Raw genomic sequence first — 23,845 nt, forward strand, 5'->3', positions numbered from 1 at the left:
GCTGGGCCTGAGCTGCTGAAAAACATTGTTGAATCCAGGTACACGTAAGCCACTACCTATCCCATGAACTCACTCAGGGATCCAAGGTTGACCCAGGTGGCTCCTTTTATTTGGCCGCAGATTCCAGAATCAGCTCTTCCTTGCTTGAGTGACTTCAAAAGACAATCCTTACTTGGGCCTTTCACTGGTAGCTGGTCAGTGTGGAAGATTACTATCTACTACCCACAACAGGCCAAATCTGAAAAAAGTTATCTTCTAATTAGGCTAATCTTGAGAGTTAAATATAGGGGCTTGGGTCTGGGGGAAACTCCCCTGGAACTGAGAGGCCTCAGGCTTTTCCATGAAGGTGAAGGTTATGGTAGTCTATTTTGTTTGTTTGTTTGAGTCAGAAGTGTACTGAATGAGGGACTGTCTACACCAGGATTAGCCAGCAAAATGCTTCCCCTTAGGCCAGCCCTCTCCCTAATCAGTGAGTTTCAAACCTGCAGAATGCTCCTGGCCCTACCAATTCACTTAGTGCACCCTGGAATCAATCATTCTTTTTTTTTTTTTTTTGCCAGTTTTAGCATCAGTTCTCTCAAGAGTTCCAGGAGATCTATTTCAAAACCCTGAAAGTCCCTGAGATCCAGAAATTCATGCTCCTATGCCTTGTGTCCCTCTGTGTGAAGAGTTTCTGTTTCCAGCTCACCCTTAATTCTCTCTGGAGTGAAAAGCCTTTAATACTTTACTTCCATTTTGGGGATCATCTCCCCAAATGCAGCAGGAATGTCCACCTTCACCCCTGACATACTGCTTTCCAATACAAACATCTGTATCTTGACACCCATCCACAAATCCAGTGGGGTAAGGAGGGATTTTCAATAGCATTTTAATTAGTCTCTGCATGTTCTTTGTTGTAAAAATTCAAGAACTCTCTTCTTACACCAAGAAGGGAACTTAAACTTTTTTATTTATTCATTAATCTATATAATGAATGAAATAAAATGCATGAGCTTGCCTGAAGCCCAGAGCTCACTGTGGCGAGTGGGAGCGTCATTCTTTCAGTCAAGAATACTGGTTGACATTACCCTTGTGTTATGAGTTGAATTGTGTTCCATCAAAATTCATATGCTGCAGTCCTAAGCCCTTGGACCTAATAAATGTGAACTTCTTTGGAAACAGGGTCATTGCATACATAATTAGTTAAGATGAAGTCACACTGGAGTAGGGTGGGCCACCAATCCAATATGACTGGTGTCCTTATAAAAGGGAAACCTGAACACAGGCACATACTGAGACCGCTTTGTGAAGATATAAGGGTGATGCGGCAGAAGTCAAAGAACACCAAAGATGCCAGCAAACCACCAGAGATAGGAGGGAGGTTTGGAACAGATTCTCCCTCACAGTGCTCAGAAATAATCAATCCTGCCAACACTTTGATCTCGGACTACTAACCTCCAGAACTCTGAGACAATAAATTTATGATTTTTAATACTTCCAGTTTGTGGTACTATATTATGACAGCATCGGAAACTAATATGCCTTGATATTTAAGTTTCACAATCCATCTTGAAATAACAACAAAGCAAACCTTTATTTCATGTACTATATAGGAAATTTAGCCCCTACTACAGACTGCAAACTGTTTTGCATTTTATTCAAGCCCCAAACCATAAAAGATTTTTAAAAGATGTCTGAAGAGAAAACCACTACCCCATTCGTTATAGACTACATGAGAGAATGGAAATTAAGAATCTGCAGCCTAAATTTTATCCCCAAAATAGTTTGGCTTCCCTGACACAGTGCTTTCAAACACTTAACATATCTGAATGTTTTTAGATGGGAAATATGTATTTCAGTTGTACACAGACGCCATCCCATTCTATGGCTTTATGCACAGCAATTTTACACATTTATATAGTCTTCTTGGCACTTGAATGTATTGTCTTGGCTCTGAATGTCTTAATCCAAGGATATTTCATATGAAATATCAATTAATTGCTTTCATTGAGTTGTGTATTCATCTATGTGCTATGATTACATCGAGGTCATTACTTAACCATCAGCTATTTCTCCTCAGCAATTGCCCACTCTGTCATCCACTGACAATGATTTAAGAGTATTATTTCTTTATAAATGCTATAGAAAAACAACAATGATATAACTGATCAGGGGTTCCCCTTTAAAAGCTCATGTAGGTATTAAAAATGATATTTTATGTATCTTTAAATCATTTTCATACAATATGAAGTATTATAAAACATGTAGATGAAAGAAAAGTGTGACAATAATTGTATAATACAATGGGGACATATTCCAATAGCAATATTTCAGGAACATATTACTCTTTTGGACTGAATTGTGTTCCCCCCAAAAATCCACAGGTTGAAGCTTAACCCTCCACGTGACTATTTGGAGATAGGGCCTTTAAGGAGATATTAAGGCTAAATGGGGGTCATAAGTGTGTGGCCCTGCCTTATTCTGTTTGGGTTGCTATAACAAAAGTAACATTGACTGGGTAACTTATAAACAACAGAAATTTATTTCTCACAGTTTTGGAGGCTGGGAAGTCCTAGATCAAGGTGCTGGTGAATTCAATGTTTGGTGCAGACCTGCTTCCTGGTTCATAGTTCATGGATGGTTGTCTTCTCATTGTATCCTAAGATGGCCCAAGGGGCAAAGGAGTTCTCTGTGTCTATTTCATAAGGATGCTAATGTCATTCATGCGGAATACTCATGATCTAATCACCACTTCCAAATACCATCATGTTGGGGATTAGGTTTCAACATATCAATTTGGGGAAAAAACAAACATTCAGTCTACAGCAGGCCCTGATACAATAGGACCTGTATCCTCTTAAGAAGAAGAGACACCAAGAGTGTTCCTGTACAGAAGAAAGGCCATGGGAGGACAAGGTAAAAAGGTGGCTGTCTGCAAGCCAGGAAGAAAGGTCTCACCAGAAATCAACCCTGCCAGCACCTTGATCTTAGACTTCCAGCCTCTAGAACTGTAAAAAAATAAATTTATGTTGTTTAATCTGCCCAGTCCATGGTATTTTGCTGTAGCAGCCTTAGCTGACTAATATAATTATTTATCAACATAGCTTGACTTTCAGTAATAATGTATAAGTAAAATATAATCATGTAAAAAAATGTTATATGTAAAAATTAACCAGACATTGATTAGATATGTAGACCTTATAACCACACAAACAAAATTCAAACATTAGTGTTATCTGAATTTTAAATTGAGAAGGAATTTCGATGATGATAAAAGGACAAAGATAGAAAAAGTGAGAGAATGTAACTTGAATATATTATTAGGATAGTTTATTTTCTTATTCTCCACTCCTACACTATACCTTCCTGCTGTTATCATTCCTTGCTCACTGAAATAAAAAATATTTTTCTTCATGAACTCATTTTTCTATTATCAGTAAATGAATTTTATTTTCACTTAAAATGCCACCAAAAAAACCATAAAGGAATTCTTGAGAAAAATTTGAAATAGGTGTTTTTAACAAGTAGACGAGTAGCAGGCACAAAAGCAACTAATCTACACTAAGAAGTTAGTTAATAATTTTATAGAACTCACAGAAATAATACCTAATAGTAAAAGTGCTGTAATAAATATGTTGGGAAAGCTAAGTTCAGACATAAAAACAGATACACACAAAAACCAAAGGTCAAAGTAGTTAGTAGAATGTTTTCTAGTTGAAATCTGCTGACAGCTAGCTTCTTTATAAGTCATAATCACATGTCTACAGCTACCTATAAGCCACTGCTAAAGGCGTGTAAGAACAATTTTAGACATAATACTCAGAAAATCATGTCTAGACGATCTGGAAATATATTTATATGCATTAGAAAATGCCATTTAACTATTAATTAGGACCAATATTGTTTTTGTAATATGGGCTTTAGTAGCAAAAAACAATGCATATATATATCTATATACCCATTTTCTTGCAATATACACAAATGACTAATGAGTCACTATCTAAATTTTTAAACACTGATAATTTCTAAAGTAGACATACACAGTTAGTCTAAGAGACCTTTTCTGTTTACAGGTAGGCCAGGAATTATTCTCAAAACCTCATCTGAGGGAGTTTCTTTGAATATGATCCAGTGGATCAGTGGTATGGAACTGCAATTATTACTCTGCTTAGACTCCTAAAGCCCACAGTTTTTAGAATTAAGACTATACAGGGACCAGAGAAGGACTACTGAACATATGAATCAGAGAAAGACTACTTATTGAGAGGCAGGTAGTGGTGTTATAAGGCTGAAGATGAGGACAAGGTTTCTTGTGAGGAATGAGAGGCAAAGGTACAATGAGTTATGGGGTAGTAGAAAATTGGAAAATATGAGACATTTTCTTTTATTTTTATTATTTTTTTTAATTGGAGTAAAGTTGATTTACAATGTTGTGTTAGTTTCAGGTGTACAGCACAGTGATTCAGTTGTACGCATATATATTTGTAATATGTATATTATATACATATATTATTCTTTAGATTTTTTTCCCTTAGAGGCTATTATGAAATATTGAGTATAGTTCCCTGTGCTATACAATATTAGGTGCTTGTTGTTCATCTATTTTATATACAGTAGTGCGTATATGTTAATGCCAAACTCCTAATTTATCCCTCATACCTCTCCCCTTTGGTAACCATAAGTTTGTTTTCTATGTCTGTGGGTCTATTTCTGTTTCGTAAATAAGTTCGTTTGTATCTTTTTTTTAAGATTCCACATATAAGCAATATCATATGATATTTGTCTTTCTCTGTCTGACTTACATCACACTTAGTATGACAGCCTCTAGGTCCAATCATGTTGCTGCAAATGGCATTAATTCTTTCTTTTTTTATGGCTGAGTAATATTCTATTGTGTATATATATACACCACATCTTCTTTATCCATTCATCTGTTGATGGACATTTAAGTTGCTACCATGTCTTGGTAATTGTAAATAGTGCTGCAGTGAACATTGCGGTACATGTATCTTTTTGAATTATGATTTTTGTCTGGATATATGACCAGGAGTGGGATTGCAGGATCATATGGTAGTTCTATTTTTAGATTTTTAAGGAAGCTCTATACTGTTCTCCATAGTAGCTGTACCAATTTACATTCCCACCAACAGTGTAGGAGGGTTCCTTTTTCTCCACACCCCCCTTCCAGCATTTACTGTTGGTAGACTTTTTGACGATTGCCATTTTGACTGGAGGGAGGTGATGCCTCATTGTAGTTTTGACTTGCATTTCTCTAATAATTAGCAATGTTGAGCATTTCTTCATGAGCCTGTTGGCCATCTGTATGTATTCTATGGAAAAATATCTATTTAGATCTTCTGCTCATTTTTTGATTGGGTTGTTAGTTTGATATTGAGCTGTATGAACTGTTTGTATATTTTGGAAATTAACCCCTTGTCTTTCGCATTGTTTGCAAATATTTTCTTCCATTCTGTAGGTGGTCCTTTCATTTTGTTTATGTTTTCCTTTGCTGTGTAAAAACTTTTAAGTTTAATTAGGTCCCATTTGTTTATTTTTGTTTTTATTTTCATTACTCTAGGAGGTGGATCCAAAAAGATATTGCTGCGATTTTTGTCCAAGAGGGTTCTGCCTATGTTTTCCTCTAAGAGTTTCATAGTATCCAGTCTTACATTTAGGTCTTTGATCCATTTTGAGTTTATTTTTGTGTATGGTGTTAGAGAATGTTGTAATTTCATTCTTTTACATGTAGTTGTCTAATTTTCCCAGCACCATTTATTGAAGATACTGTCTTTTCTCCATTGTATATTCTTGCCTCCTTTGTCGTAGATTAATTGACCATAGGTGCATGGGGACATTTTAAAAAGTGGTTATAGTTTCACACTTGGATTACTTGAAATTTTTCTGAGAGATGACTATAAAGGTTGGAGTTCCTGTTTGGACTGTCTGTCTTTGAAAAGAACAGTATTCCACAGCTAAATTATACGTGCCATTTTTATTAAGATTTTTCCTGGATGTAAGAAAAAGATTTGTACTGTAATATTTATTTCAAAGGATCTGACTTGTACTAAAGGAATTGAAAGCATAGAAAATGATGCTAGACTTGCAGACCTACAATTGGAATTAAACAAGATAGATACACTAATTTTATACATTTATATATATATATAATATATATATACACACTAATACATATACATAGTCAATTTTTGGCACATGGCAGGTACTCAACATATTTTATCTCCCTGTATCCTGCTGAATCATTGGAAATACAGTACTGGGGGCCCTGTTAGGAGTCAGTACACCAGGAAGCTAAGATTAGGTGGAAAACTTGTAACAACTTCTGACAAAAAGAACTGAGACCTTCAAATAAATAAATAATGAATAATAATAAATAATGAAAAATATAGAAATACAGTAAGTGATAAAGACAAATGTGTTAGACATAACAGGACCTCACTGAAGGAAAGGTGAGGTAGACATACCAAGTCACTAAATGTAAAATGTCTGATAAAATATAATGAAATAAGTATTCTTCCTTAATTGCTCAAATTGCTCCACAGACCTTATATATGTGAAATTGGGTTCCTTAATATCATACTTTAAGTACTTTAGATGATTCAAAATTCAACACTGTCCATCCTTGTTCTTGTAGTTACTCATTCAAACAAGTACTAAACGCAGAGCAATCAATGAGAGAGATTTGACACACAAATTTTGTTCATAACCTTCTTCCTGAATTGTTTCTTTAACATATTCTCACACTTGATTTGGGGCCAACTGTATCACTCCATGTATGTATAACTGGATAGGTTTTCTGTTCAACTTTACAATAATTCGAATTATATATCCCAATATGTTTACCTTCAGCAACCTCCAGTAAATATTCTCCCTGGGGCATCCTGGCACCACTGTGGGCAATCCATTTCCAGGCCACACTTCTGCACAACCTCTATCCCTTAAGCAGTGTTTCCATTGCTTTTATGCCAATCCTGCAAAGAGGAATAGGTAAATATATTATTAATGTTTTCTCTCCCATACATTTCTCAGTAAAATTATGAATTTCTGTTAGAAATGGTATTTATAAAGAGGGGAGAGATTTTTTAACCACTGAAAACAGGGACACTTTCCACAAGTTGAAAGGATTCTTCAAAAAATGGGTTTGTTTGATTCTGTGGCAAGAAAACATGCAAAATTAAGAGAGAAAGAAAGAGAGAGAAAGAGAGAGTGAGAGCATGCACTAACGGCCTCCAGCCTTAGTATGACAGGTAGTAGATATGGGAGCAATCTATGTAATCATTACTTTTATTATCTGACCAGAATGGGACAAGTAATAAAAGTCATAACTTCTACTATTCTCACCCTATTAAGCTTGTGAATATTGTTATTGATATAACTAACAGAATTTTATTATTTCATCTAGAAAAAATGTAAATTTTTCAGATTTTATAATTGTTTCAATATTCTCTACAATGTGTGTATCACATAAAAGGTAAACAAACTGGCCTATGTGCCTACTGGAAATCAGGCTAGATCTGTCAACTGTTGATAGGTCTACTATGAACTCAAACTCAGCTAATGATAGATAAGGAAGACAGGTGTATTTGCTCTGTCTGCTACTGTCATGGCACGATTCTTCGATAAGTTACTGTGAGTTATTATCTGTCTCTTTGAGGAAAGACAAATGAATTATGTACCATGTCAGGGTCTTGTCATTTGCATAGGTGTAAAGTATGACAATTACTAATTTAAAATGTCTCAGAGCTTGAGGCAGATATAATCTTTCTTTCTATAAACTCTCCACATGTAATTCTGAAGGGAGACATGAGTCACATCCTTCATGTGTCTGATATTTTCTTAAGTGGGATACACTCCAAAGTTTACTTGATGGAGAGAGACGTACCTTGAAGGTGATATTTTGAGGTTTAAGTAGTGATACATTTTCTTGAAATTTTTATAGACTAGAATGTGGAAGTCCCCAGAATAGAATCTAGCAGCGTATTCCTACAAGCATCTTGTCATCTAGAGCCAGCATGTATTTCAGCTTTATTTTATTTCATTCTTGATGTCTATTGTATTGTAGTCCTGACTCTAAACCAATTTTATCTAAAGTTGTTGGACTGACATTCAAATTTTAAAAAGCTGTCCTTTCCATACTTGGGCTTTTTCCAAAAATAATTTTATAATCATAGGATCAGAAAGTTTAAGGAGACTTTAGAATTTAAACTAGCTCATCTACATTAGACCTAAACAGAATCTTTTGTGAAACAGCCATGATAGATGGTCACTCATTTTCTGCTGAAATGCTGCTTATTATGGCAATTTATTCCACTTTTGGACACTCTGATACTTAGAAAATTCCAGTTCATCCCCTAATTGTGAACTACTCCTTTTAGTATTATATGCTGTAGTAAAGCAAAACAGTTTTATTCCTTCTTCTGCATGACAGCTGTTCAAACTTGCATTCACTCATTAATATACAAACAGTGAGTACACACTATGACCCTTAGGCAGAATTAGTTGAATAACACATGTTCTGTACATGCAGGAACTTATATTCTACAGGAAGTAAATATGTATGATCATGTTATAAGTGTTTAATTTATGTAAATTGTTCTATGAGAACACAGTGATCTCTCATGAGTTTGCTATTTTTCTCTCTTCTCTAGGCTGGTAATATACAAGCTCCTGATGTTGCATGTTTAGTGCTAAAATTTTTTTAGCATGCACCTCAATAATGTTATTTATTTATATCTATATTCTATAAGCACAGTAACTTGCTACTATAAGATGACATTTATAAATTATGCAAAAATAGATATTACAAAAATACTTTTAAAATAAAGATATGGGAAATTTAATATGTTCTTCCCAAACCTAAAATGAGCACCTTGCAGAAGCAGATAATAACATTTTCTAAACTTCAAGATGCTAAAGATCTCAATTCAGTTATTTTTGGTATCCTTTTAACAAATTTGCATGGCAGAGCTGACATGGAGGGCATGATTCTGCCCTTTTCTGCTGGCAAATGTCACTGTGGATGTGGCATCTTGATCGCTACCATTAACTGGTTATGGTGATTTTATGAACATGCTGGTTTTCATAGAAGAAGCGGCTTTCTTGGTGGCTTAGTTCTACAGCAAAGCTTTTGGAATCCTTTCCTGAAAGATTAACCTAGAGTCAGTTTCTTCAGTCTTCCCAATAATTCTGTAAGTTATTTAGTACTCAGTAGGATATCCTTTTGTGTTAAAAGTAGCTAGAAGAGATTTTATTCCCTATGACTTAACCCTAAACAATACATTGATATGCTAATATTATTCTTCCCAAAGGCAATGAATCTTAAATTCATCAAGTCATTCAACTACAGAATTTTTAAAACTATTTCATTTAACCATTATTTATAGAGCATTTTCCAGGTACCTGACATTGTTGTTGGCACTGGGGATGTATCTACGGATAAACTAATAAAGATCCCTGCATTTAAAATTCTAATAAGGATTTTGTTTTATATGATTTCACATATTTATAATCAAGTTTACTTATCTACATAATTATAAAATTTTAAAGGCTATTTAAAATTGTCCACCAAAAATATAGTTCCTCCAAATATCTCATGTAGGGACTTCCATGATGGTACAGTGGGTAAGACTCCACTCTTCCAACGCAGGGGGCCTGGGTTCCATCCCTGGTCAGAGAACTAGATCCCACATGCATGCCACAACTAAGAAGTCCGCATGCTGCAACTAAGAAGCCTGCATGCCACAACGAAGATCTTGTGTGTGGCAACTAAGACCCAGCGCAGCCAAAATAAATAAAATAAATAATAAATAAATATAAAAAAACAAAAACGAAAAAACCAAATATCTTGTGTAACTTTTATTATATTGAGATTTATCCTAACCCTCTAGTCCTATTTTGAAACTCCTTTCTCTAAAATTATTAATTTTAAAAGACAAAATATAGCTTCTATGATAAATAATGAAAAAACATTTAATAATCTAACAGTTGTTAAGGGACTCACTAATGACATATTAGATTAATAAAATGACTTTTTGCACTAAGGTAATCTACAGTACTCTATAAAACACCCTAAATACAACATTCTGACTAAAAAGTGCTAAAATTCTTTAAAAATGTCTTGGAAATCTAAGATTAGCCAAAGACATACAAAATGACTAGCTAATTCCTGTGCTTACTTACTTTCCTTGGTTTTATCAGTTATATATATTTGAAAAATGCTTTCCTCCAATTGCATGCCCATTTTATAATGAAGAGAAAGATAAAAATTAAAGATTAAATGATGCATAAAATGTATTGCAAAACTATAAAAATATCACGAGTTAAAATATATTTTCCTCTTGGAAAATTACATAGCAAACCATGAATCACTTCACAGACTCTGGGATTTAGAAAATTCAATTTTAAACAACATGAAGTATGAGGAAAATACAATTATATAATCTGAATGTTTAAGGAATTCCAAGAATATGAACCTTTTTAGATATATGGACCACAGATTTGAAGTGAAGCAACATTTCTCAGACTCAAAGATTAAGTTTCTATGTAATTTTGAATCAAGTAATGTGGGTTAGTTCTGAAAAGCTCCTTTTTGTTCCCAAGTCTATTTTTCTATTTAATCTTTTTTAGATTTTCTGCTGGTCAAAAGATAATTGAAATCATGGTCATTCTTATCCAAAGTTGTTTATGGATTAGAAGTGGGTTTCTGGAAAAAAACAGCCTTGGTCATATGATCTAAAAACATTAAAATGTCATGGTTTAATCAGTCCCCTCATCAGTTGAGGTTTGTGTGTTGCATAAAATACCTTTTCAAAAATAGTGATATAGGGGCTTCCCTGGTGGTGCAGTGGTTGAGAATCTGCCTGCCAATGCAGGGGACACGGGTTCGAGCCCTGGTCTGGGAAGATCCCACATGCCGCAGAGCAACTGGGCCCGTGAGCCAAAATTACTGAGCCTGCGCGTCTGGAGCCTGTGCTCCGCAACAAGAGAGGCCGCGATAGTGAGAGGTCCACGCACTGCGATGAAGAGTGGCCCCCACTTGCCGCAACTAGAGAAAGCCCTGGCACAGAAACGAAGACCCAACACAGCCAAAAATAAATAAATAAATAAATAAATAAATAAAATACCTTTATAAAAAAAAAAATAGTGATATATATGTGAGATAACAGCATATATAAATGTCTTTAACTGTTTTGTCTGTTGGACAGTATTATTTTCTCCATGTGAGCATAATGTTTTCATAAGATATTTTATTAAGTACCATATGAATAATAACCAGTTCTAGAAAGTCTTGGGATTTATAGGTGTCTTGAATTAGGAAACTTCAGGATTTGATTCTTACTGAAAAATACTTCCATCCACTATTTAAACTGCTATTCCCAGTTTCATAGATTAATTTCCACTATCTATATAGGTAACATCAGTCCTATTTCTGGTATTTGTCAGAAATGCACAAAACTAAGCTTTTAAATCTAAACTTCAAAATTTCATATTTTCTACTTAGGTAAAATAGCAGATATAAATATTATTAATGTTATTATTTAACTGAAAATCAACTGTTACCTAGTTGCTAAGAAACTTTCAGAAAATATTAAATAACCCTATGTTCATAACACCAAAAAATTATAATTTTACCATGTACAGTAATTTATATAGCAGTTTTCATGAGTAACATAGTTGAAAGTCAGGATTGGCCTAAAAATTATTGCCTATTTGGTAATAATTAAACTCAAAAGATCATAGCCAGGTTGACTGTAACTGAGACTTTCACTAATAGATTTCAATGCTGGGCAGCTAAATATGCTGAAAGTATAATATAATTACACCTGGACTCTAAACGTTACAGGTTTAAAATATTAGTGTTTCAAAGAAAAATATTCCACAGGTTTTAATATTCAAATCTCAAAAATACATCATAAGAACTGAAACCACAAAAATAGCATTGCCATTTCTCATAAATGCCTACAAATAATTGACTTTACTACACATATCTCAGTTTGTTTCTTTTTATTTCCTATGGAGGATCATTTTCTTATAAGAGATCCAAAAACTGTCAACTTCAATATTCTCCTATTCTTTTTAGTAAATACTTTTTATTAGGCAAACTATAAAATTTTTAAAATCCTTACTTTATCTCTTTCTATATCACCAACAATAAGAGTTAAATTTCTAATTGAGATCATTTTTCATTAAAAATATAGTTTTATTTTCTTCTTTTATTTACTTTTTTTTCTAACCACTTCTCCAAAATACTATTATATGATAGTGTAATAGACATGCTATTATATGATAACCATAAAAAAGTTATAAAATCATACCAATATGTTAGTGATGTGTCAATGATTACTCTAATACACCAACTTGACAGTGAATATATATTAAATGCAAGTTTTAGTAAAGTGGACAGCAGTATCACTGACCTATTACAATATTAGAAAGCTACTTTGCATACTGAATATCTACTATGCAGGTCTTGTTTGCATGGCTTATTTTTCTCATGAGGCCTTAAGTATCTTGAGAAATTCTTCTTCTGATACATCTTCATAGTATCTTTTTTATTCTTTCACATCTTTATTGGAGTATAATTCCTTTACAACGTTGTGTTAGTTTCTGCTATATAACAAAGTGAATCAGCTATACATATACATATATCCCCATACCCCCTCCCTCTTGCATCTTCCTCCCACCCTCCCTATCCCACCCCTATATCTAGGTGGTCACAAAGCACCGAGCTGATCTCCCTGTTCTATGCTGCTGCTTCCCACTAGCTATCTATTTTACATTTGGTAGTGTATACATGTCCATGCCACTCTCTCACTTCGTCCCAGCTTACCCTTCCCCCTCCCCGTGTCCTCAAGTCCATTCTCTACGTCTACATCTTTATTCCTGTCCTGCTTCTAGGTTCCTCAGAACCATTTTTTTTTTTTTTTAGGTTCCAGATATATGTGTTAGCATACAGTATTTGTTTTTCAATTTCTGACTTGCTTCACTCTGTATGACAGACTCTAGGTCCATTCACCTCACTATAAATAAGTCAATTTCATTTGTTTTTAAGGCTGAGTAATATTCCATTCTATATATGTGCCATAACTTCTTTATCCATTCATCTGTTGATGGATACTTAGGTTGCTTCCATGTCCTGGCTATTGGAGTTAGTGCTGCAATGAACATTGTGGTACACGTCTCTTTTTGAATTATGGTTTTCTCAGGGTATATGCCCAGTAGTGGGATTGCTGGGTCATATGGTAGCTCTATTTTTCGTTTTCTAAGGAACCACCATACTGTTCTCCATAGTGGCTGTATCAATTTGCATTCCCACCAACAATGCAAGAGGGTTCCCTTTTCTCCACAACCTCTCCAGCATTTTTTGTTTGTAGAATTTTTGATGATGGCCATTCTGACTTGTGTGAGGTAATAACTCATTGTAGTTTTGATTTGCATTTCTCTAATGATTAGTGATGCTGAGCATCCTTTCATGTGTTTGTTGGCAATTTGTATATCTTCCTTGGAGAAATGTCTATTTAGGTCTCCTGCCCATTTTTGATTGGGTTCTTTGTTTTTTTGATATTAAGCTGCACGAGCCACTTGTATATTTTGGAGATTAATCCTTTGTCAGTTGCTTCGTTTGCAAATATTTTCTCCCATTTGGAGGGTTGCCTTTTCGTCTTGTTTATGATTTCTTTGCTGTGCCAAAACTTTTAAGTTTCATTAGGTCCCATTTGTTTATTTTTATTTCCATTTCTCTAGACGGTGGGTCAAAAGTGATCTTGCTGTGATTTTTTTCATACAGTGTTCTGCCTATGTTTTCCTGGAAGAGTTTTAGAGTGTCTGGCCTTACATTTAGGTCTTTAATCCATTTTGAGTTTATTTTTGTGTATGGTGTTAGGGAGTGTTCTAATTTCATTCTTTTACATGTAGCAGTCCAATTTTCTGAGCACCACTTATTGAAGAGGCTGTCTTTTCTCCATTGTATATTCTTGCCTCCTTTATCAAAGATAAGGTGACCATACGTGCATGGATTTATCTCTCGGCTTCCTATCCTGTTCCATTGATTTATATTTCTGTTTTTGTGCCAGTACCATACTGTCTTGATTACTGTAGCTTTGTACTATAGTCTGAAGTCAGAGAGCCTGATTCCTAGAGCTCCGTTTTTCTTTCTCAGGATTGCTTTGGCTATTCAGGGTCTTTTGTATTTTCATACAAATGTGAAATTTTTTCTTCTAGTTCTGTGAAAAATGCCATTGGTAGTTTGATAGGGATTGCAGTAAATCTATAGACTGCTTTTGGTAGTATGGTCATTTTCACAATGTTGATTCTTCCAATCCAAGAACATGGTATATCTCTCCACCTGTCTGTATCATCTTTCATTTCTTTCACCAGTGTTTTATAGTTTTCTGAATACAGGCCTTTTGTCTCCTTAGGTAGGTTTATTCCTAGGTATTTTATTCCTTTTGTTGCAACGGTAAATGGGAGTGTTTCCTTAATTTCTCTTTCTGCTCTTTCATTGTTAGTGCACACGAATGCAAGAGATTTCTGTGCATTAACTTTGTATCCTGCTACTTTACCAAATTCATTGATTAGCTCTAGTAGTTCCCTGGTAGCATCTTAAGGAGTCTCTGTGTATAATATCACATCATCTGCAAACAATTACAGTTTTACTTCTTCTTTTCCGATTTGGATTTCTTTTATTTCTTTTTCTTCCCTGATTGCTGTGGGTAAAACTTCCAAAACTATGTTGAATAACAGCAGTGAGAGTGGGCAATCTTGTCTTGTTCCTAATCTTAGAGGAAATGGTTTCAGTTATTCACCATTGAGAACGATGTTGGCTGTGGGTTTGTCATATATGGCCTTTATTATGTTGAGGTAGTTTCTCTCTATGCCTACTTTCTGGAGAGTTTTTATCATAAATACATGTTGAAATTTGTCAGAAGCTTTTTCTGCAGCTATTGAGATGATCATATGGTTTTACTCCTTCAATTTGTTAATATGGTGTATCACACTGATTGATTTCGTGTATTGAAGAATCCTTGCATTCCTTTGATAAACCCCACTTGATCATGGTGTATGATCCTTTTAATGTGCTGTTGGATTCTGTTTCCTAGTATTTTGTTGGGGATTTTTGCATCTATGTTCATCAGTGATATCGGTCTGTAGTTTTCTTCTTTTGTGACATCTTTGTCTGGTTTTGGTATCAGGGTGATGGTGGCCTCATAGAATGAGTTTGGGAGTGTTCTTCCCTCTGCTATATTTTGGAAGAGCTTGAGAAGGACAGGTGTTAGCTCTTCTCTAAATGTTTGATAGAATTAGCCTGTGAAGCCATTTGGTCCTGGGCTTTTGTTTGTTTGGAAGATTTTTAATCACAGTTTCAATTTCAGTGTTTGTGATTGGTCTGTTTATATTTTCTATTTCTTCCTGGTTCAGTCATGGAAGGTTGTGGTTTTCTAAGAAGTTGTCCACTTTTCCAGGTTGTCAATTTTATTGGCATAGAGTTGTTTGTAGTAATCTCTCATGATCCTTTGTATGTCTGCAGTGTCAGTTGTTACTTCTTTTTCATTTGTAATTCTATTGATCTGAGTCTTCTCCCTTTTTTTCTTGATGAGTCTATCTAAGGGTTTATCAATTTTGTTTACTTTCCCAAAGAATCAGGTTTTAGTTTTATTGATCTCTGCTATTGTTTCCTTCATTAGTTTTCATTTCTGATCTGATATTTATGATTTCTTTCCTTCTGCTAATTTGGAAGGGGATTTTGTTCTTCTTTCTCTAATTCCTTTAGGTGTAAGGTTAGGTTGTTCATTTGATTTGTTTCTTGTTTCTTGAGGTAGGATTGTATTGCTATAAACTTCCCTCTTAGAACTACTTTTTCTGCATCCCATAGGTTTTGGGTCTTGTGTTTTCATTGTCATTTGTTTCTAGGTATTTTTTGACTTCCTCTATGATTTCTTCAGTGATCTCTTGGTTATTTAGTAGTGTATTGTTTAGCCTCCATGTGTTTGTATTTTTTACAAGTTTTTTCCTGTAATTGATATCTAGTCTTATAGCGTTGCGGTCGGTAAAGATACTTGATACGATTTCAATATTCTTAAATTTACCAAGGCTTGATTTGTTACCCAAGGCATGATCTATCCTGGAGAATGTTCCATGAGCACTTGAGAAGTGTATTCTGTTGTTTCTGGATGGAATGTCCTATAAATATCAATTAAGACGATCTTGTCTAATATGTCATTTAAAGGTTGTGTTTCTTTATTTTTTTCATTTTGGATGATCTGTCCATTGGTGAAAGTGGGGTGTTAAACTCCCCTACTATTATTGTGTTACTGTTGATTTTCCCTTTTATGGCTGTTAGCATTTGCCTTATGTATTGGGGTGCTCCTATGTTGGGTACAGAAATATTTACCATTGTTATATCTTCTTCTTGGATTGATCCCTTGATCATTATGTAGTGTCCTTCCTTGTCTCTTGTAACATTCTTTATTTTAAAGTCTATTTTTATCTGACATGAGTAATGCTACTCCAGCTTTCTTTTGATTTCCATTTGCATGGAATATCTTTCTCCATCCCTTCACTTTCAGTCTGTATGTGTCCCTAGGTCTGAAATGGGTATCTTGTAGACAGCATATATATAGGTCTTGTTTTTGTATCCATTCAGCCAGCCTGTGTCTTTTGGTTGGAGCATTTAATCCATTCACATTTAAGGTAATTATTGATATGTATGTTCCTATTACCATTTTCTTAATTGTTTTGGGTTTGTTTTTGTAGGTCCTTTTCTTCTCTTGTGTTTCCTGCTTAGAGAAGTCTCTTTAGCATTTGTTGTAGAGCAGTTTGCTGGTGCTGAATTCTCTTAGCTTTTGCTTGTCTGTAAAGGTTTTAATTTCTCTGTCGAATCTGAATGAGATCCTTGCGGGGTAGGGTAATCTTGGTTGTAGATTTTTCCCTTTCCTCACTTTAAATATGTCCTGCCACTCCCTTCTGGCTTGCAGAATTTCTGCTGAAAGATGTTAACCTTATGGGGATTCACTTGTATGTTATTTGTTGTTTTTCCCTTGCCACATTCAATATTTTTTCTTTGTATTTGATTTTTGATAGTTTGATTAATATGTGTCTTGGTGTGTTTCTCCTTGCATTTATCCTTTATGGGACCCTCTGTGCTTCCTGGATTTGACTATTTCCTTTGCCATGTTAGGTAAATTTTCAACTATAATCTCTTCAAATATTTTCTCAGTCCCTTTCTTTTTCTCTTCTTCTTCTGGGACCCCTATAATTTGAATGTTGGTTCATTTAATGTTGTCCAGAGGTCTCTGAGATTGTAATCAATTCTTTTCATTCTTTTTTGTTTATTCTTCCCTGCGGTAGTTATTTCCACTATTTTGTCTTCCAGGTCACTTATCCATTCTTCTGCCTCAGTTATTCTGCTATTGATCCCTTCTAGAGAATTTTTAATTTCATTTATTGTGTTGTTCATCATTGTTTGTTTGCTCTTTTGTTCTTCTATGTCCTTGTTAAACATTTTTTGTATTTTCTCCATTTTATTTCCAAGATTTTGGATTATCTTTACTATCATTACTGTGAATTCTTTTTCAGAAAGACTGCCTATTTCCTCTTCATTTGTTTGATCTGGTGGATTTTTACCTTGCTCCTTCATCTGCTGTATATTTTTCTGTCTTCTCATTTTGTTTAACTTACTGTGTTTGGGTCACCTTTTCTCTGGGTGCAGGATATAGTTCCTATTGTTTTTGGTGTCTGCCTCCAGTGGGTGAGGTTGGTTCAGTGGGTTGTGTAAGCTTCCTGTTGGAGGGGACTGGTGCCTGTGTTCTGGTGGGTGGGGCTGGATCTTGTCTTTCTGGTGGGCAGGGCCGCATCTGGTGGTGTGCTTTGGGGTATCTTGAACTTAATATGATTTTAGGCAGCCTCTCTGCGAATGGGTGGGTTTGTGTTCCTGTCTTGCTAGTTGTTTGGCATGGGGCGTTCAGCAGTGGAGCTTGCTGGCCGTTGGGTGGAGCTGGGTCTTAGCATTGAGTCGGAGATCTGTGGAAGAGCTCTCACCAATTGATATTACGTGGGCTGGGAAGTCTCTGGTGGTCCAATATCCTGAACTCGGTTCTCCTACCTCCAAGGCTCAGGCCTGACACACAGCCAGAGCACCAAGACCCTGGCAGCCACACAGCTCAGAAGAAAAGGGGGAAAAATAGAAAGAACAATAAATAAATAAAATTATTAAAATAAAAAGAAAGTAATAATTTAAAAAAAAAAAAGTGAGGGCTTCCCTGGTGGCGCAACGGTTGAGAATCTGCCTGCCAATGCAGGGGACACGGGTTCGAGCCCTGATCTGGGAAGATCCCACATGCCACGGAGCAACTAGGCCCGTGAGCCACAACTGCTGAGCCTGCGCATCTGGAGCCTGTGCTCCGCAACAAGAGAGGCCACGACAGTGAGAGGCCTGCGCACCGCAATGAAGAGTGGCCGCCGCTTGCCGCAACTAGAGAAAGCCCTCACACAGAAACAAAGACCCAACACAGCCAAAACAAAATAAATAAATTAATTAAAAAACAAAAACAAAAAAAAACAAAAAAACAAGCTCACTCTGCATTCTGGGTCTCTAGCTTTAAAAAAAAAAAAAAAAAAAAAGTGAGCAACCAAATAAATAAATCCACAAATGATAACAGAAGCTAAAAACTAAACTAAGGTAAACATAAAAATCAGAAACAAATCAGTCGCAGACAGCAAACCCGAAGTCTACAGTTGCTTCCAAAGTCCACCACCTCAAGTTTGGGAAGATTCGTTGCCTATTCACGTATTCCACAGATGCAGGGTACATCAAGTTGATTGTGGGTATTTAATCCGCTGCTCCTGAGGCTGCACAGAGAAGTTTCCATTTCTCTTCTTTGTTCACTCAGCTCCTGGTGTTTAGCTTTGGTTTTGGCCCCACCTCTGCGTGTAGGTCACCCTCAGGCATCTGTTCCTGCCCAGACACGATGGTGTTAAAGCAGCAGCTGATTAGGGGGCTCATTCAGACAAGGGGGAGGGATGGGTACAGTAGTTATAATTGGAATGTGGGGCGAGCCTGCTGCAGCAGGGGCCGGTGTGACCTTGTCACAGCCTGGGGCACACTGTGTGTTCTCCTGGGTAACTTGTCCCTGGATCATGGGACCCTGGTAGTGGTGTGTTGCACAGGCTCCTGGGGTGGTGTGGATAGTGACCTGTGTTTGCTCACAAGATTCTTGGTGGCTGCAGCAGCAGTGCTAGCGTTTCATGCCCGTCTCTGGGGTCCAAGCTTATAGCCGTGGCTCATGCCCATCTCTGGAGCTCGCTTAGGCAGTGCTCTGCCTTCTGTGGGCAGACAGGGAAGGAATCCCCTCTCCTCGAGCACCCCGAAACAATGGGCTCTTGCTTCTTAGGCAGGTCTAGACTTTTTCCAGGACTCCCTCCCGGCTAGCTGTGACGCACTAGCCTCCTTCAGGCTGTTTTCACACAGCCAACCCCAGTCCTCTCGCTGGGATCTGACTTCTGAAGCCTGAGCCTCAGCTCCAGCCCCCACCCGCCCCAGCGGGTGAGCAAACAAGCCTCTCAGGCCGGTGAGTGCTGGTAGGCACCAATCCTCTGTTTAGGAATCTCTCCGCTTTGCCCTCTGCACCCCTGTTGCGCTCTCCTCCGTGGCTCCAAAGCTTCCCCCTGCCCAACCCGTCCCCGCCAGTGAAGGGGCTTCCTAGTGTGTGGAAACTTTTCCTCCTTCACAGCTCTCTCCCAGTGGTGCAGGTCCTGTCCCTATTCTTTTGTCTCTGTTTTTTCTTTTTTCTTTTGCCCTATCCAGGTACGTGGGGATTTTCTTGCCTTTTGGGAATTCTGAGGTGTTCTGCCAGCATTCAGTAGGTGTTCTGTAGGAGTTTTTCCATATGTAGATGTATTTTTGATATATTTGTGGGGAGGAAGGTGATCTCCACTTCTTACTCCTCCACCATCTTGAATGTCCCTCTTCATAGTTTCTTTAAACCTTCATTTTTTTCCTTCGTAAGGTGAAATAATAGGATTATTGTCTCCTAAAAAATTACATCAGATAACAACAGCATTAAAATATCTGGTGCTGTGGTCTGAAAGTTTGTGCCCCACCCCCCCAAATTCATATGTTGATACTCAATGTTCAATTTAATGGTATTAAGAGCTGGGACCTTTCCTTTGGGAAGTGATTAGGTCATGAGGGCAGAGCCCTCAGGAATGGGATTAGTCCACTTTTAAAAGAGACCCCAGGGCTTCCCTGGTGGCACAGTGGTTGAGAGTCTGCCTGCCAATGCGGGGGACATGGGTTCGAGCCCTGGTCTGGGAGGATCCCACGTGCCGCGGAGCAACTGGGCCCGTGAGCCACAACTACTGAGCCTGCGCGTCTGGAGCCTGTGCTCCGCAACAGGAGAGGCCACGATAGTGAGAGGCCCGCGCACTGCGATGAAGAGTGGCCCCCGCTTGCCGCAGCTGGAGAGGGCCCTCGCACAGAAACGAAGACCCAGCGCAGCCAAAAATAAATAAATAAATAAATTAAAAAAAAAAAAGAGATAGCATCAGTGGATTGCATTATTTAAAAAAAAAAAAAAAAAAAAGAGACCCCAGAGAGCTCCCTCAACCCTTCTGTGATGTGAGGACATAGTGAAAATACAGCTGTCAATGAACTAGGAAGTGAGCCACAATGAGATATCAAATCTGCCTGCACCATGATCCTGGATTTCCCAGTCTCCAAAACTGTGAGAAATAAACTTCTATTGTTTATAAGTCACCCAATTGATGGTATTTTGTTATAGCAGCCTGAATGGACTAAGGCATCTGGCTCTTAGCAATCACTTAGTGAATACTATTATCGTTATTGTTTTTGTTATTTTTGCTAGTATTCTTTATTAATTATTTTGCCTTTGGTTGTCTTCCCAAGAGTTTCTTAGAATGCATTATTCAGAAAATCATTAATCTTCATTAAATAAATAAATCCTGATTCCTTCTCATCCTGAAGCACACTATATACAGTTGCCTGGATTCAGGTGGATTGAAAAATCAACACGTGTAATTCAAAACATCTATACTTTGACATCTGATTTACAGTTTATATTTGCAAGCACTGATCTTTTACTCTGGTCATAGCATCTTAATATCTCTTGCCTGTCCCTTCTGATGTTTGGTCAAAGGGACTTCTTAGAAAACATCAATTTCAGCTCTCTGGAAGCTGAATTGCCTATGACTCCAATATGAGTATCAGTATTACCCTCATAAGAATTGTAAGTACACTCAATTGCCTATTCCCTTTTCCTATATCCTCAGGTTAAAAATGAATCAACCAATCTTAACAAAATACAATTATATCTATACATCATCTCTCTTCCCTCCCTCTCAAACTTTATTTGGGTATTTCATACAGGTGGTAGTTTGAGTACAATCGTTAACTCCAGCACCAAATCTCTTAAAGTTATAGAAAATATAAATGAGATTACAAGTATGAAAAACAAGAGGAACCATAAGCAAACTACAAGCTGTGAGAAATCTCTGGGAAGTATAATTTGATGGAATCACACTGACAAGATTGAAGTAAATCACAACCAAGAACGTACATATAAGAAAAAAATTCTCCAAGTGGTCCAGGGAAACTCTGGGTTCAAAGTAAGCAAATGACAAGTAAAGGAAAGGTGTTAGAAAACTTATCAGCATAATCAGGGTAATTTATTAAGAAGCTATATTTGTAGGAACTTGTTCTTCATCTAATTTTGATGGATCCAAGAACATCGATAATCAAAATCATGAACTGTGCTCTAAGAGAAAGTGAAATACCCATCTGGGGGAAGGCCCTAGTGACTGTAGGTATAAGGACTTTAAGATGACTGAAAAAGACAATTTTTCTTCAACTTTCACAGGAATTATTTTATTTTCAGCTTATATTTTCATAAATTTCTGTAAAAGGGTTTAATTAAAATAACACGCTAATAAACAGTCCTATTCCTTTACTCATTCCTTTATTCATTACACAAATGTATCGATATTGGATTTTCCCTAAAAAGTCTGGAAAAAGCACCCTAACACTAAATATTTGCAAGCAAAAGCTTCTCTTTTCACATTTCAAAATCACAAAGTACTGCATAAGCCTCTGGGCCTGACTGCCCTCCAGACTGTCTAACCAGTTCTACAGAAGACCTCATTAAAAACTAATGAAACGACTGAGAATAGAATAGGGGAAAGGATACAGTCCATTTTCTCTTAATTCCCATGAATGGGGAGTACAGGAAAATAAACACTGTCAGCCAGCAAGCTTAGTTTACGTACCTAGACAATATATTGATTTAAAAAATAGAATCCAGTTGTGAATAAGTATAGGTGTCAGCTGAGTATAGTTGTCATTACCAATTCGTGGAAAATGAATTATGATTGACTAATTTAATTTCTGTAACAAATTGGAACATGGAAGAAAGATAAAAGTAGAATACTCATTAGGGCATAACTAAGATGTTACAAATTAAATCTTCGTAGGAAGAAGAAATTAATTTGAACTATTTATATTGCAGATAAAAAATTTGGGAAATCAATTTATATGAAAGGTCATATTACATACTCTATATAATGACATAATAACCTATAATTACATATGTACAACACAAACATATATTCTGAGATTAAAAAACAAATATAAACGTGCATTTTGTGTGTATGTGTGTGTTTGCACATATACAAAACTATGGATTTAGGTTAGATGACAAAGGATTTGTCTCACCTTGAAGCCAAAAAAAAAAAGAACTTCCTGAACGCAGCCACTGGTAGATTTTATTGCCTCATGTGCATAAGATAGGTGACATTGTGAATTCTAGCTATATACTTGGTAAAGTGAATTTTTTCTCCAGAGATTTAAAAATAGAATAAACACTTAGATGTTTAACAGAGATTTGATAAAGGCTGACTCAATAGCTTTTGTTTCTATGAGTGTTACAGTAGAAGAGTGCAGGCTTTGGAGTCTGAAACACATGGAAATGAATCCCACTCTGCTCTTTATATTAAACATGATCTTGTGTTTCAGTTTCCTTATTTAAATAAGGATGCTAATGATGGTACCAAGTTACACATTTGATTCCTCACAATTTTGTGAGAATTAGAGATAAGCATCACAATAACTAATTATACACTACTTTATAGGGAGCTTTTATAAATCCAATAGATCAGTTTTGTGGTTATTATTATTTTCTTCTCTGAGCATGCTTGGGAAACAAACATAGAGTAATATCAAATGTCAATTGTATAAATCCAGCAAGTATGACCTGGCAGTGATTTTCTTGACATTATACCCAAATTAATGCTTAATCACTAGTAGTAAATTGGATATGCAAATTACTGTCTGATAAGACTTTCCTACACTTTACCAGAAGAAGGAGCACAGGAGTGAGATCAAATGGGAAGTGGAGAATATAAAAAATACAGGACTAATTTCTTTTCACTCTCCTATATTGCCAAGTGCTATATAAGGAAAAATGGCATTGTAAAGCTTTTAAAGCCATGTAAAATTGGACAATCCTCTGTGAAGTCTCTTTGTTCCTCCACACCTTAGAGTGTGACAAACACTTGGCTATTTGATATCTGGGGTAAATGGAAAGCATTTAATAGAGGAACATGAACTAATGAATGTAACTTTAATTTGTAAGAGAAATGCTACATATTTAGCAGCAGGCCCATGGATGGGTTCATATTATAAGAATGGCTAACTCACCCTGCCTCCTGGGATTTGTTTTCCGATGCATGATATAAACTGGTATTAAAAATACCATTATTTTATGCCAGAACAGCACATTTTGTAAAAATTTATTGATAACATCTGAAAGATTTAAAAGGAAGTCTTAAATATGAGGTA

The 23,845-nt window shown here is 36.2% G+C and overlaps 1 long non-coding RNA gene across 1 annotated transcript; it reads right to left on the reverse strand.

The window, feature by feature from the left end:
• Positions 1-5,193: 5,193 nt before the first annotated feature.
• LOC309665000 lies at positions 5,194-11,232 on the reverse strand. The gene is made up of 2 exons (XR_014266140.1): positions 11,161-11,232; positions 5,194-10,829 (listed from the first exon to the last, which is right to left on the reverse strand). It is a non-coding gene; the product is annotated as an uncharacterized lncRNA (long non-coding RNA).
• Between the last annotated feature and the right edge of the window lie 12,613 nt (positions 11,233-23,845).

This window comes from Balaenoptera physalus (genome assembly GCF_965194825.1).
Source record: "Balaenoptera physalus genome assembly, chromosome: 7".
Taxonomy (NCBI): domain Eukaryota; kingdom Metazoa; phylum Chordata; class Mammalia; order Artiodactyla; family Balaenopteridae; genus Balaenoptera; species Balaenoptera physalus.